General features: G+C 43.6%; 1 long non-coding RNA gene across 1 annotated transcript; it reads left to right on the forward strand.

The window, feature by feature from the left end:
* Positions 1–737: 737 nt before the first annotated feature.
* LOC309565572 lies at positions 738–12181 on the forward strand. The gene is made up of 2 exons (XR_014225819.1): positions 738–1037; positions 11777–12181. It is a non-coding gene; the product is annotated as an uncharacterized lncRNA (long non-coding RNA).
* Positions 12182–14636: the final 2455 nt, after the last annotated feature.

The following is a 14636-nucleotide window of genomic DNA, read 5'->3' on the forward strand; positions in this document are numbered from 1 at the left end:
TGCAGTGCTCATGTGCTACAAGGGAGCATGCTGATGGAAGGAGAGAACATATTAGTCTGTTTGTTCTTTTTTCTGAGTCCAGTCACATCCTGGGGAAAAGTCAAGATATGCAAGTGCTACCTGAAGTGCATCAGGTAATGTGGTAATGTATCAGGTTTTGATTGCTGTCAGTGTTCCCACTGGTGACCATTGTCACAAGAACTGGAAGTGGGGGATATTTTTTTCCCTGTAAAGAGTAGATAAATCTTCCAATGGTGACACTTGTTCTCTCATAATTAAGATATCTCCTCTCACCTCCTACTTTGTGTACTCAATTGGACAGATACTTAAAACAGACACAGACAAAACCCCCCAAAAAAGACAGGTGTTTTATCTTCTAATCTATCCAAAGTTGACAAAATATTTTGCTATACCTACACTTTAACACTTTTACCAGAGAAAAAGTTGATCTTTTCCACCATACGACAGGGCTGTGATGTGTGGAAGACCTGTGTACATATCAGATTGGATGCAAAGAAATACAAAATCCTTTTGCATGTAATCCAGCTCTTATATTCATCTTTATAATTAGCGGTTTGCCTGGAGTTCAGTTTTAAATTCACCCTTTTTGCATCTGAACAAAGTAAATAAACGTTTGCATTGACCAACCAGTGTCCGTTAAAAAACAAAAAAAAATATATTGACCCATAAAGCTTTAAGTGGAACCATATTCAGCTCCACTCTAGCGATGTGGTGTTGATGCACACCCTCCACCGCCATCGACATCTTTGGCTGGTCTTCTTACAGATTCTGATCTTCATCCATTCTGATTGGTTGGTCAGGATGACATCACTCCAATGCATGTGCACAGTTCAGTGTACATTGCGAACAAACAGAAAATAAAACTTTAATGGAGAACAGACATAGGATGTTTTTTCTGCATTAGATAATCCTACTTGTTCATAAAGTTTTATTTATTGGGCAAAGTTCTATTTTAAAAGGTACATGTGATAGTCATTGGCCTTGATTCAGCAAACATAGTAGCAATAAGTAGTGATGTCGCGAACCTAAAATTCGCCGTTCGCGAACGGCGAACGCGAACATCGGCAAATGTTCGCGAACCGGCGAACCGGGCGAACCGCCATAGACTTCAATAGGCAGGCGAATTTTAAAACACACAGGGACTCTTTCTGGCCACAATAGTGATGGAAAAGTTGTTTCAAGGGGACTAACACCTGGACTGTGGCATGCCGGAGAGGGATCACGCAAAAAAAAGTTCTTAAAAATTATAATTTTTTGATAGAGAGCCAATTATTGGAAAAATTAAAAAAAAATAAAAATAAAAAATTTCTTTGGATTTAGCATCTGGGGGGTCTAAAAAGTGTACCTGTCAAGTTTCAGCTCTGTAGCATGTCCAGAACCCCTAAAAAACAGCATTTTTCTTATATTTTCAGGAATACGGCTTCTCTGCGGCTGGCTTTTTCTCTTGCAGGCATTTAGCGGGCATTTTTTTAGGCAGGCATGTCATTTTTTGTATTTAGTGTCTGGAGGGTCTAAAAAGTGTACCTGTCAAGTTTCAGCTCTGTAGCATGTCCAGAACCCCTAAAAAACAGCATTTTTCTTATATTTTCAGGAATATGGCTTCTCTGCAGCTGGCTTTTTTTCTTGCAGGCATTTAGCGGGCATTTTTTTAGGCAGGCATGTCATTTTTTGTATTTAGTGTCTGGGGGGTCTAAAAAGTGTACCTGTCAAGTTTCAGCTCTGTAGCATGTCCAGAACCCCTAAAAAACAGCATTTTTCTTATATTTTCAGGAATACGGCTTCTCTGCGGCTGGCTTTTTCTGTTGCAGGCATTTAGCGGGCATTTTTTTAGGCAGGCATGTCATTTTTTGTATTTAGTGTCTGGGGGGTCTAAAAAGTGTACCTGTCAAGTTTCAGCTCTGTAGCATGTCCAGAACCCCTAAAAAACAGCATTTTTCTTATATTTTCAGGAATATGGCTTCTCTGCGGCTGGCTTTTTTTCTTGCAGGCATTTAGCGGGCATTTTTTTAGGCAGGCATGTCATTTTTTGTATTCAGTGTCTGGGGGGTCTAAAAAGTGTACCTGTCAAGTTTCAGCTCTGTAGCATGTCCAGAACCCCTAAAAAACAGCATTTTTCTTATATTTTCAGGAATACGGCTTCTCTGCGGCTGGCTTTTGCTCTTGCAGGCATTTAGCGGGCATTTTTTTAGGCAGGCATGTCATTTTTTGTATTTAGTGTCTGGGGGGTCTAAAAAGTGTACCTGTCAAGTTTCAGCTCTGTAGCATGTCCAGAACCCCTAAAAAACAGCATTTTTTGCCTCTCGGGGGATCAGGAAAGAATTTTTTCCTCTGCTGGAGTATATTGCATCATGCTTTGCTGTTTTTTTTTTCCCTTTTATTGGATGAACTAGATGGACTTGTGTCTTTTCTCAACCTGACTAATTATGTAACTTCACTCAAAAGGGGGGAAGTCCTGCTTGTTTGCCAAACCCCCCCCCCCTCACTTTACATATGGGACTTCGTTTTTTTTTTTTTGGAGGGGGGGGGGGGGGCGCGTATCACAGGTCCCAGAAGACTGCAAGACCATTACAAAGCACTGCGCAGCAGAAAGCCTAGTGTGAAATAGCAAGGTTCCACAGCCGGTTTCCTTTAGTTAGGATGGTGGCACCTGGACCCAAAGCCCTTTGAAGAACTGCTCAGGTAGGGACAGCACTGGATCCCTGAACAGGTGAGTGTTATTTTATTAAAAGTCAGCAGCTACAGTATTTATAGCTGTTGACTTTTAATTTATTTATAGGAGACTGAAGCTTCTCTTTAAGGCCACTAGATGGAGCTGATGATCATAGGAAATACCCAATGACTTTTTCACACTTATAACAAATTTGACAGATATTATCTGTGATGCTTGTGCAAATCCTAGGACACTCAGACAGCAAGTTATTTATTTCAAAATTAAAGTAATAATACACTTTTTATATTTAGACGATAGTTGCTTGTCCTACAGTTTCGCTCTAAATGTATTTTATAATATGTCTGAACCACAGGCTGAGATCTTTCCTACAACCTCCAGCACAGCAGAGATTAGACAAGGAGTGGGAGGTCACGCACTGTAAGCTAATCAGGCTGTATTGCATTGTACAATAGTGATGTCGCGAACCTAAAATTCGCCGTTCGCGAACGGCGAACGCGAACATCGGCAAATGTTCGCGAACCGGCGAACCGGGCGAACCGCCATAGACTTCAATAGGCAGGCGAATTTTAAAACACACAGGGACTCTTTCTGGCCACAATAGTGATGGAAAAGTTGTTTCAAGGGGACTAACACCTGGACTGTGGCATGCCGGAGAGGGATCACGCAAAAAAAAGTTCTTAAAAATTATAATTTTTTGATAGAGAGCCAATTATTGGAAAAATTAAAAAAAAATAAAAATAAAAAATTTCTTTGGATTTAGCATCTGGGGGGTCTAAAAAGTGTACCTGTCAAGTTTCAGCTCTGTAGCATGTCCAGAACCCCTAAAAAACAGCATTTTTCTTATATTTTCAGGAATACGGCTTCTCTGCGGCTGGCTTTTTCTCTTGCAGGCATTTAGCGGGCATTTTTTTAGGCAGGCATGTCATTTTTTGTATTTAGTGTCTGGAGGGTCTAAAAAGTGTACCTGTCAAGTTTCAGCTCTGTAGCATGTCCAGAACCCCTAAAAAACAGCATTTTTCTTATATTTTCAGGAATATGGCTTCTCTGCAGCTGGCTTTTTTTCTTGCAGGCATTTAGCGGGCATTTTTTTAGGCAGGCATGTCATTTTTTGTATTTAGTGTCTGGGGGGTCTAAAAAGTGTACCTGTCAAGTTTCAGCTCTGTAGCATGTCCGGAACCCCTAAAAAACAGCATTTTTCTTATATTTTCAGGAATACGGCTTCTCTGCCGCTGGCTTTTTCTGTTGCAGGCATTTAGCGGGCATTTTTTTAGGCAGGCATGTCATTTTTTGTATTTAGTGTCTGGGGGGTCTAAAAAGTGTACCTGTCAAGTTTCAGCTCTGTAGCATGTCCAGAACCCCTAAAAAACAGCATTTTTCTTATATTTTCAGGAATATGGCTTCTCTGCGGCTGGCTTTTTTTCTTGCAGGCATTTAGCGGGCATTTTTTTAGGCAGGCATGTCATTTTTTGTATTCAGTGTCTGGGGGGTCTAAAAAGTGTACCTGTCAAGTTTCAGCTCTGTAGCATGTCCAGAACCCCTAAAAAACAGCATTTTTCTTATATTTTCAGGAATACGGCTTCTCTGCGGCTGGCTTTTGCTCTTGCAGGCATTTAGCGGGCATGTTTTTAGGCAGGCATGTCATTTTTTGTATTTAGTGTCTGGGGGGTCTAAAAAGTGTACCTGTCAAGTTTCAGCTCTGTAGCATGTCCAGAACCCCTAAAAAACAGCATTTTTCTTATATTTTCAGGAATATGGCTTCTCTGCGGCTGGCTTTTTTTCTTGCAGGCATTTAGCGGGCATTTTTTTAGGCAGGCATGTCATTTTTTGTATTCCGTGTCTGGGGGGTCTAAAAAGTGTACCTGTCAAGTTTCAGCTCTGTAGCATGTCCAGAACCCCTAAAAAACAGCATTTTTCTTATATTTTCAGGAATACGGCTTCTCTGCGGCTGGCTTTTTCTCTTGCAGGCATTTAGCGGGCATTTTTTTAGGCAGGCATGTCATTTTTTGTATTTAGTGCCGGGGGGGTCTAAAAAGTGTACCTGTCAAGTTTCAGCTCTGTAGCATGTCCAGAACCCCTAAAAAACAGCATTTTTCTTATATTTTCAGGAATATGGCTTCTCTGCGGCTGGCTTTTTTTCTTGCAGGCATTTAGCGGGCATTTTTTTAGGCAGGCATGTCATTTTTTGTATTCAGTGTCTGGGGGGGTCTAAAAAGTGTACCTGTCAAGTTTCAGCTCTGTAGCATGTCCAGAACCCCTAAAAAACAGCATTTTTCTTATATTTTCAGGAATACGGCTTCTCTGCGGCTGGCTTTTTCTCTTGCAGGCATTTAGCGGGCATTTTTTTAGGCAGGCATGTCATTTTTTGTATTTAGTGTCTGGGGGGTCTAAAAAGTGTACCTGTCAAGTTTCAGCTCTGTAGCATGTCCAGAACCCCTAAAAAACAGCATTTTTCTTATATTTTCAGGAATACGGCTTCTCTGCGGCTGGCTTTTGCTCTTGCAGGCATTTAGCGGGCATTTTTTTAGGCAGGCATGTCATTTTTTGTATTTAGTGTCTGGGGGGTCTAAAAAGTGTACCTGTCAAGTTTCAGCTCTGTAGCATGTCCAGAACCCCTAAAAAACAGCATTTTTCTTATATTTTCAGGAATACGGCTTCTCTGCGGCTGGCTTTTTCTCTTGCAGGCATTTAGCGGGCATTTTTTTAGGCAGGCATGTCATTTTTTGTATTTAGTGTCTGGGGGGTCTAAAAAGTGTACCTGTCAAGTTTCAGCTCTGTAGCATGTCCAGAACCCCTAAAAAACAGCATTTTTCTTATATTTTCAGGAATACGGCTTCTCTGCGGCTGGCTTTTACTCTTGCAGGCATTTAGCGGGCATTTTTTTAGGCAGGCATGTCATTTTTTGTATTTAGTGTCTGGGGGGTCTAAAAAGTGTACCTGTCAAGTTTCAGCTCTGTAGCATGTCCAGAACCCCTAAAAAACAGCATTTTTCTTATATTTTCAGGAATATGGCTTCTCTGCGGCTGGCTTTTTTTCTTGCAGGCATTTAGCGGGCATTTTTTTAGGCAGGCATGTCATTTTTTGTATTCAATGTCTGGGGGGGTCTAAAAAGTGTACCTGTCAAGTTTCAGCTCTGTAGTATGTCCAGAACCCCAAAAAAACAGCATTTTTCTTATAATTTTTAGTAGAAAACGAATGCAGTGTCTTTCCAGCTGTCTTTTTTTCTTTCTGGCAAGCTGAAATATGATATGCCAAGGCAAACATGCCTATCAGTTGAGCTATGACACAGACAACACTGCACACATGGGGAAATATGTAAAACAAAAAACAGGAAAAGGAAATTAGGTGACGGTCACAAAACATGATATTGTGATTGGCCAAATAAAAAGTCGCCTCGCGATGAGGTCGCGCCAAAGTCGCGCTAAGTCGCGCCAAAGTCGCACTGGAAGCGACGCTACTTTAGTGGTAGCGGCAGTGTAAACCAGCACTAAAACATCCAGTGTGTGAATACGATCAGGTATGATGTTTTATTGGTCAAGTAGTGTAAGGGTTACGCCCGTCGCCCGCTTCACAGTGACAGACCAAACTCCCCTTTTAACAGTCAGTCAGTCCATTTGCACAACCGCAAACTCCCCATTTGCACAAGGTTGGATACCAAGCTAGCCATGTCCCATTCCTTGTCCTCACTGACATCATTGAAGGTCTTTTCCTCCACCCAGCCACGTACAACACCAAGGGTCCCCGAAAGGTGACAACAAGCCCCCTGGGACGCCTGCTGTGGCTGGTATTCCACCTCCTCAAAGCCAACATCCTCCTCTGACTTCTCTTCTTCAGACTCCTCTCTCTGCGTTGCCACAGGTCCAGCAATTGACAACGACAAGGCTGCTTCTGGTGGTGATGGGGACCACAACTCTTCCTCTTCATGCTCATCTACAGCCTGATCCAGTACTCTTCGCAGGGCACGCTCCAGAAAAAACGCATATGGGATGAGGTCGATGATGTTGCCTTGGGTTCGACTGACCACCAGGGTTGTCACCTCCGCAAAAGGACGCATGAGCCTACAGCCATTGTTCATGAGCATTCAGTAACGCGGCCAAAAAATACCCAGCTCCGCAGAAAGAATGAAAGAAAATGAATGTTTTTTCTATGAAAAATTATCCTGCGGATCGCTTTTGGTCTGTACACAATGAAGCAACGACCTTATCATCTGGGGTGTGCCAACACAATCCTAGAGGTGATCGCTTCATTGTGATACGCAAGCCCCTTCACCACGACAAGGTAACGATCACGAAGGGGAATTGACACATGTATGTGCCTTTTTTTTTGTTTTTTTGCAGCCACAGTGTAGCACCAGAGGCCAGAAAAATTAGGCATGTACACATGCATGAAAAAGCAGGTATTGTTGCAGCCGCTGCTGTAGCAGCGGCCTGAAAAATTTAGATTTTTAAGGCAGAAAGTGCACTAAAAAATTGTGGCTTGAACCGTAGTTGGTGGCGGAGACGTCACGTAAGTCATCCGGCATGCAGAGAATGATTATATACAGCAGCGTGTGGACCATTTTTAGGCCAAGGCATCTCAGTCATCACCAGGCCTTTTTTAGTCAAATGCATCCCCCACTGTTAGTCCCTTAGGGATCCATGCCTCATTCATCTTAATAAACGTGAGGTAATCAAGACTTTTTTGACCTAGGCGACTTCTCTTCTCAGTGACAATACCTCCTGCTGCGCTGAAGGTCCTTTCTGACAGCACACTTGAAGCGGGGCAGGCCAGAAGTTCAATGGCAAATTGGGATAGCTCAGGCCACAGGTCAAGCCTGCACACCCAGTAGTCAAGGGGTTCATCGCTCCTCAGAGTGTCGATATCTGCAGTTAAGGCAAGGTAGTCTGCTACCTGTCGGTCGAGTCGTTCTCTGAGGGTGGACCCCGAAGGGCTGTGGCGATGCATAGGACTAAAAAAGCTCCGCATGTCCTCCATCAACAAGACGTCTGTAAAGCGTCCTGTCCTTGCCGGCGTGGTTGTGGTGGTAGGAGGAGGATTACTTTCACCTCTTCCCCTGTTGGATTCCCGTTGTGCTGTGACATCACCCTTATATGCTGTGTAAAGCATACTTTTTAACTTATTTTGTAGCTGCTGCATCCTTTGCGACTGCCGGTAATTGGGTAACATATCACAGACTTTCTGCTTATACCGGGGGTCTAGTAGCGTGGCCACCCAGTACAGGTCGTTCTCCTTCAGCCTTTTTATACGAGGGTCCCTCAACAGGCATGACAGCATGAAAGACCCCATTTGCACAAGGTTGGATGCCGAGCTACTCATGTCCAATTCCTCGTCCTCACTGATGTCATTGAAGGTGTGTTCTTCCCCCCAGCCACGTACAACACCACGGGTACCAGATAGGTGACAACGAGCACCCTGGGATGCCTGCTGTGGTTGGTGTTCCTCCTCCTCAAAGCCACATTCCTCCTCTGACTCCTCTTCCTCACACTCCTCTTCCAGTGTTGCCGCAGGTCCAGCAATCGATGGTAAGGCTGTTTCTGGTGGTGGTGATGGTGACCACAACTCTTCCTCTTCCTCTTCACGCTCATCTACGGCCTGATCCAGCACTCTTCGCAGGGCACGCTCCAGGAAAAAAACATATGGGATGATGTCGCTGATGGTGCCTTCGGTGCGACTCACTAGGTTTGTCACCTCCTCAAAAGGACGCATGAGCCTACAGGCATTGCGCATGAGCGTCCAGTAACGTGGCAAAAAAATACCCAGCTCCGCAGAGGCTGTCCTAGCACCCCGGTCATACAAATACTCGTTGACCGCTTTTTCTTGTTGGAGCAGGCGGTCGAACATTAGCAGTGTTGAATTCTAACGTGTCGGGCTGTCGCAAATCAAGCGCCTCACTGGCATGTTGTTTCGCCACTGAATATCTGCAAAGTGCGCCATGGCCGTGTAGGAACGCCTGAAATGGCCACACACCTTCCTGGCCTGCTTGAGGACGTCCTGTAAGCCTGGGTACTTCTGCACAAAACGTTGCACAATCAGATTCAACACATGTGCCATGCACGGCACATGTGTCAACTTGCCCAAATTCAATGCCGCCAACAAATTGCTGCCGTTGTCACACACCACTTTTCCGATCTCCAGTTGGTGCGGGGTCAGCCACTGATCCACCTGTGCGTTCAGGGCGGACAGTAGTGCTGGTCCGGTGTGACTCTCTGCTTTCAGGCAAGTCAACCCCAAGACAGCGTGACACTGTCGTATCCGGCATGTGGAATAGCCCCTGGGGAGCTGGGGGGGTGCAGTTGGTGTGGAGCAAGACGCAACAGCAGAAGAGGACTCAGCCGAGGAGGTTAGCAAAGAGGATGGAGTAGGAGGAGTAGAGGAGGTGGCAGCAGGCCTGCCTGCAAGTCGTGGCGGTGTCACCAACTCCTCTACAGCAGAGCCACGCATTCCATGCTTGGCAGCCGCCAGCAGGTTTACCCAATGCGCAGTGTAAGTTATATACCTGCCCTGACCGTGCTTTGCAGACCAGCTATCAGTGGTCAGATGGACCCTTGCCCCAACACTGTGTGCCAGACGGGACATGATTTCCTTTTCCACAATAGAGTACAGGTTGGGGATTGCCTTTTGTGAAAAATAATTTCGGCCGGGTACCTTCCACTGCGGTGTCCCAATAGCGACAAATTTTTTGAAGGCCTCAGACTCCACCAGCTTGTATGGTAAAAGCTGGCGGGCTTAGAGTTCCGACAAGCCAGCTGTCAGACGCCGGGCAAGGGGGTGACTCTGTGAGATTGGCTTCTTACGCTCAAACATTTCCTTGACAGACACCTGACTGTGGGCAGGTGACGAGCAGGAACTGCTGAAGGTGAGAGGCGGAGGGGAGGGTTGTTGATAGGGGGCATGGAGGACAGCAGTGGTTGACGTGGCTGAAGATGCTGGACCAGGAGGAGGATGGTGGCTTTCAGTTTGTGTGCTGCTTTTACTCATGTGTTGATCCCATAGGCGTTTGTGATGTGAGATCATGTGCCTTCGCAAAGCAGTTGTACCTAGGTGGGTGTTGGACTTCCCATGACTCAGTTTCTTTTGGCACAGGTTACAAATGGCATCGCTGATATCAGAGGCAGACACACAAAAAAAATGCCACACTGCTGAGCTTTGCAAGGACGGCATTCTGGTGGTGGCAACAGCTTGCGTTGATTGGCGTGCTGTCTGGCTGACCCCGGGTGCCGAATCTACATGCTGTCTGACTGCGCCACTAGCTCCTTGCGATGACCTCCTCCCCCTGCTTCCAACTCGTCTCCTCCTCCTCTCTGTCTCCCCATCTGAACTTTCCCCCTCTTCTTCTGCTCTTCGAGCAGGCACCCAGGTGACATCCACAGACACATCGTCATCATCAGCCGCTTCACTTGACAACTCAGCAAAGGCAGCAGCAGCAGGTACAACATCATCATCATCATCATCATCACAATGTACGTCCATGTGTATAATGCTGCCTGACTGAGACATATCCCCGTTATCTACATCCTCTGGCACTAATAGTTGCGCATCACTTATTTCTTCCAACTGATGTGAAAATAACTCCTCTGATGGATCAAGTGAAGCGGCTGTGGTGCTAGTGTTGGTGGTGGTGCCGGCGGGCTGGCGAGTGGTAAATTGAGAGGTGCCCGAAGCTGAGCTGGAGGAGGATGGTACATTAAGGTTCCGAGCGGAAGCTGTAGACGATTGGGTGTCCTGTGTAAGCCAGTCAACTATGGCCTCAGAATTTTTTGAGTTCAGGGTCTGTGGTGGCCTCTGAACACTGGGCATTATTCTAGGGCCTAAGGAAATCACAGCACCACGACCACGACGGCCCTTGCGGGGTGGCCTGCCTCTGCCTGTCATTTTTTTTAATGTGTTGTTACTGTTGTACTATGAGTGCAAGCTGCTGTGCCACCTTATATATCAGTGGTGGGTGGGCAGTGGCACAGTACACTCTCTGTGGACCTGACAGCAGTCACTGGCACCCAGGCAACTGCAATTTAAAAAATATATATATTTTTTTTTACTTTGCAAGCTGCTGTGCCACCTTATATATCAGTGGTGGGTGGGCACACAGTGGCACTGCAGTGGGCACAGTACACTCTGTGGACCTGACAGTCACTGGCAGCCCAGGCAACTGCAATAATAAAAAATATTGTTTTTTTTCAATTTATTGCAACAAGATGCTGTGCCACCGTATATATATCAGTGGTGGGCAGTGCACTGCAGTGGGTACAGTGCACTCTGTGGACCTGACACAGCACTCACTGCAATTATGACAGAGGGAAAAAAAAAAAATATTTTTTAAAATGCAAGGTTCTGTGCCTGTGCCACCCGAAATGAGTGTGGTGTGCACACAGTACAGTCTGTGGTAGGTCTGTGGCCTCTCACACACAGCGGGCAGGCAACTGCAATCACAGTGTACAATATATATATATATATATATATATATATATATATAGAAAAAACTCTATTACCTTACCAGCCCTTAAAAGGGCTTTTGGGGACGCTAAATATATATATATGTATATATATAAATAAAAAAAAAAACCTCAATTACCAGCCCTTGAAAGGGCTTTTGGGGACACTAGATATATATATATATATATATATATATATATATATATATATATATATATAAAAAAAAAATTACACAAATACCAGCCCTTAGAAGGGCTTTTTGGGGTGCTGTCCTTACAGCAGTAGTGGACCAAGAACACTGCAAGACCAGGAACACTGACTAACTGTCCCTAGCTTAACAGCAGCAGCAGCAGCAGCAGCAGCAGCAGCTCTCTCCCTACTCTCACTACACACACTGCTTCAGAATGATCTAAGATGGATGCTGCCCTTGCTTATTTATAGGAGGTGGGAGGGTGTGGGAGGGAGGTATGCTGATTGGCTGGAAATGTGTCTGCTGACTGTGAGGTTCAGGGTCAAAGTTTGCCTCAATGATGTATTATGGGGGGCGGACCGAACATCGCATATGTTCGCCCGTAGCGGCGAACGCGAACATGCGAAGTTCGCCGGGAACTGTTCGCCGGCGAACAGTTCTATACATCTCCAGCAATAAGTAACAAGTAAGTTGCAGGTCAGGTAAACAAATATCTGCTGCAAAATCATGATATTTTAATATTATATGAAGCCACTATTTACAATGCTGTTTAACAAAATATGTACAAATTTCCTACCCCATTATGACTTATTTGCACTCAAATTAAGGTGGCAGTTCTTTCATTGTTCTGATATGTCTGAATTGATGAAAGTTATTTGTTTTTTTTGTTTTTTTAGTAGTTGCGAGTCATTGCTCTTTGCACTATCACATTAAATTGGCCCCCAGTTGTTAGAAAACTCCTTACAATTTCATAAACATAACAGTACTTTAAGTCTTTCTGAACAGAATTTTAAAATTTACAAATCTATTCTGCTGAAAATATTAATCTTATTGTCAGAAAAATACCAATAAAATGTTCTATACAAAAAATATTTCACAGATGTATTATTTTTTGAATTCTCATACAGTACTATCACAATCATGCAAAAACTGGTGGGGAAATGTAGTTGGCATTTGCTAGGGAATGACACAGTCTATATTAAAGTGGTATTAAACCCAAAAGCAAACATTTATTGTATTGTAGCTTACCAATTCTTATATAACTATGTCTAGACTACAACATAATGTAGAAAGAGGCATTGTCTTTATTTTTTCTCCCTATACTGAGACACTGGATTATTTTTCTTTGGTCAGCAGGGGGACAGTCAAAGCCAAACAGGCCCATACACTCCTATGCAGAGCGCTGATAACATTGGGAGGTGTAGTCCAAAACAACCACAGTCCATCTAGTAGTGGTGGTAAAGGATAGTGGCCGAGACAGTTGGTGATAATAAGGGAATCTATAATCAGAAAGATGAATAGAACAATTTGTCGCCAGGATTGCCTCAACCAAATGGTTTGCTATCTCTCTGGTGCTAGGGTTCAGCATGTGGTGGACCAGGTTGATAAATTACTGGTAGGGGCTGGGTACGACAGCTGTCTTGGTCCATGTTGGAACCAATGACAGAATACATGAAAGGTGGAGGTTCCTTAAGATATTAAATATTGCCTGTGCCATGCGCAACACAGGAAAGACAGGGGGAGATTAGAGAACTGAATACGTGGCTAAATACCTGGTGTGAGAAGGAAGGATTTGGGTTTCTAGAGCACTGGATTGTTTTTTTTTATTGGGGTAAAACCTATATGCTGAAGTTGCCCCTAAATGGAAGGGGGTCTGCTGTGCTGGGAGAGAGTTTTATGGGAAGGCTGGAGGAGTATTTAAACTAGGATTGAAGGGGGAGGGTGAACTAGAATTCAATTGAGAAGACAGGTAATTTAGGGGTCAGACATTAATGGGGGGGTGGAATATGGCAGGTGACAAGAGGGTTCCCATGTTACAAACAACTATTGGAAATTATAGTACTATTTTAAAATAAATAAGTGCTACGCAAAAAATTGTTATGCTTGTAGATCTTAGCGTTCCTATTGCTACTGAACGATCTGTTCACTGACATAGACTTTGCCCCTGTCAGTGAACAGATCTTTCAGTAGTGAGAGGAAAGCTAATATCTACAAGCATAACAGTGGGCATCTTATTGAGCTTCTCTGTCAGTGTACCCGCTATTTGTATATCCCGCCTGGATAGTCTGGTGCACTTCAGCACCTCGCACATGTGAGTGTTCTATATACTTTTTAATAAACGTATGCTTTTACAAATGTTGTTTGCACTATGGGTCTATGTTTTTTCCCTATGCATGAGAGCTGTTGAGCTCAATAAATCAGACTGGGAGCCAGAACATTGGAGGAGATCATCCACCCATTCCCTGCTGGGATACTTTTTTCTGTCTCTGACCAAGCTTAATTGCGAGGTCACACTCCATGAGGTGAGAACCCACCTTGCGGGGGGTCACGAGAGTGGAGGTGATACGTCCGACAAACCGTTTTAATAACTACAGTTCATTGATTGTTAATTATTTATCAATTTTATGTGCACTGGTGATTGGGACTGTTTTCCTATTTTGATTCATGGATCACATATAAATATAATACCACTCTGTATTCATTTAATTACGGTAAATATTTTTTCACGGATGATATATATTTACTTCAATAATAATTTGTTTATATGTCTTTATTAAAGGAGTTTTTATATGTAATTTTTAAAGAGTTTTTACATAAACATTATATATATATATATATATATATATATAAAACACGGATATATATATATATATATATATATATATATATATATATATATATATATATATATATATATATAAACACACAATCTACTTTTTTCACTTTTTTGACTTGTCACTATTTTATTTGCACAGCACTTATTTATTTTAAAATATTTCATTTACACTTACCAAAAAGGGGAGTGAATAGTGCAAGCAGCATAGTCCAATTCTTCACTCTCGCAGGATCACTCATTTTAAATTATAGTACTATTTGTACTACTAAAAAATATATGCAAAAGCAAAACGCAAGAGCAAAATGTGATAATTCATTAAAGTGTTTGTTCACCAATGCCAGAAGTCTGCCAAGCAAAATAGGAGAGTTGGAAACATTGGTGCATGAAACAAAATATGATTTAATTGGTATTGCTGAATCTTGGCTTCATTCTTTACATGACTGGGCTATTAATAATTCTGGCTATGCTCTCTTTCGGAGAGACAGAGTGAAAAGAAAAGGTGGTGGCAGTGGCGTCGGCAGGGGGGGGCTGACAGGGTCTATAGCCCCGAGTGTCCCTTTGAAAAGCCCCAGGTCTCCTCTTCATGTTAAAAAACTATTAGCCCCGAGCCTCCTCCTCCACCCCCTCACCTGGCTGGCTGACTGGTTGTACTCGTTCAGTTCTTCCTTCCTTGCCTGCAAGCCGCCGAGTCGCGGGCACACTGGTTGCTA

Source organism: Pelophylax lessonae (assembly GCF_965119305.1).
Source record: "Pelophylax lessonae genome assembly, chromosome: 10".
NCBI classification, from domain to species: domain Eukaryota; kingdom Metazoa; phylum Chordata; class Amphibia; order Anura; family Ranidae; genus Pelophylax; species Pelophylax lessonae.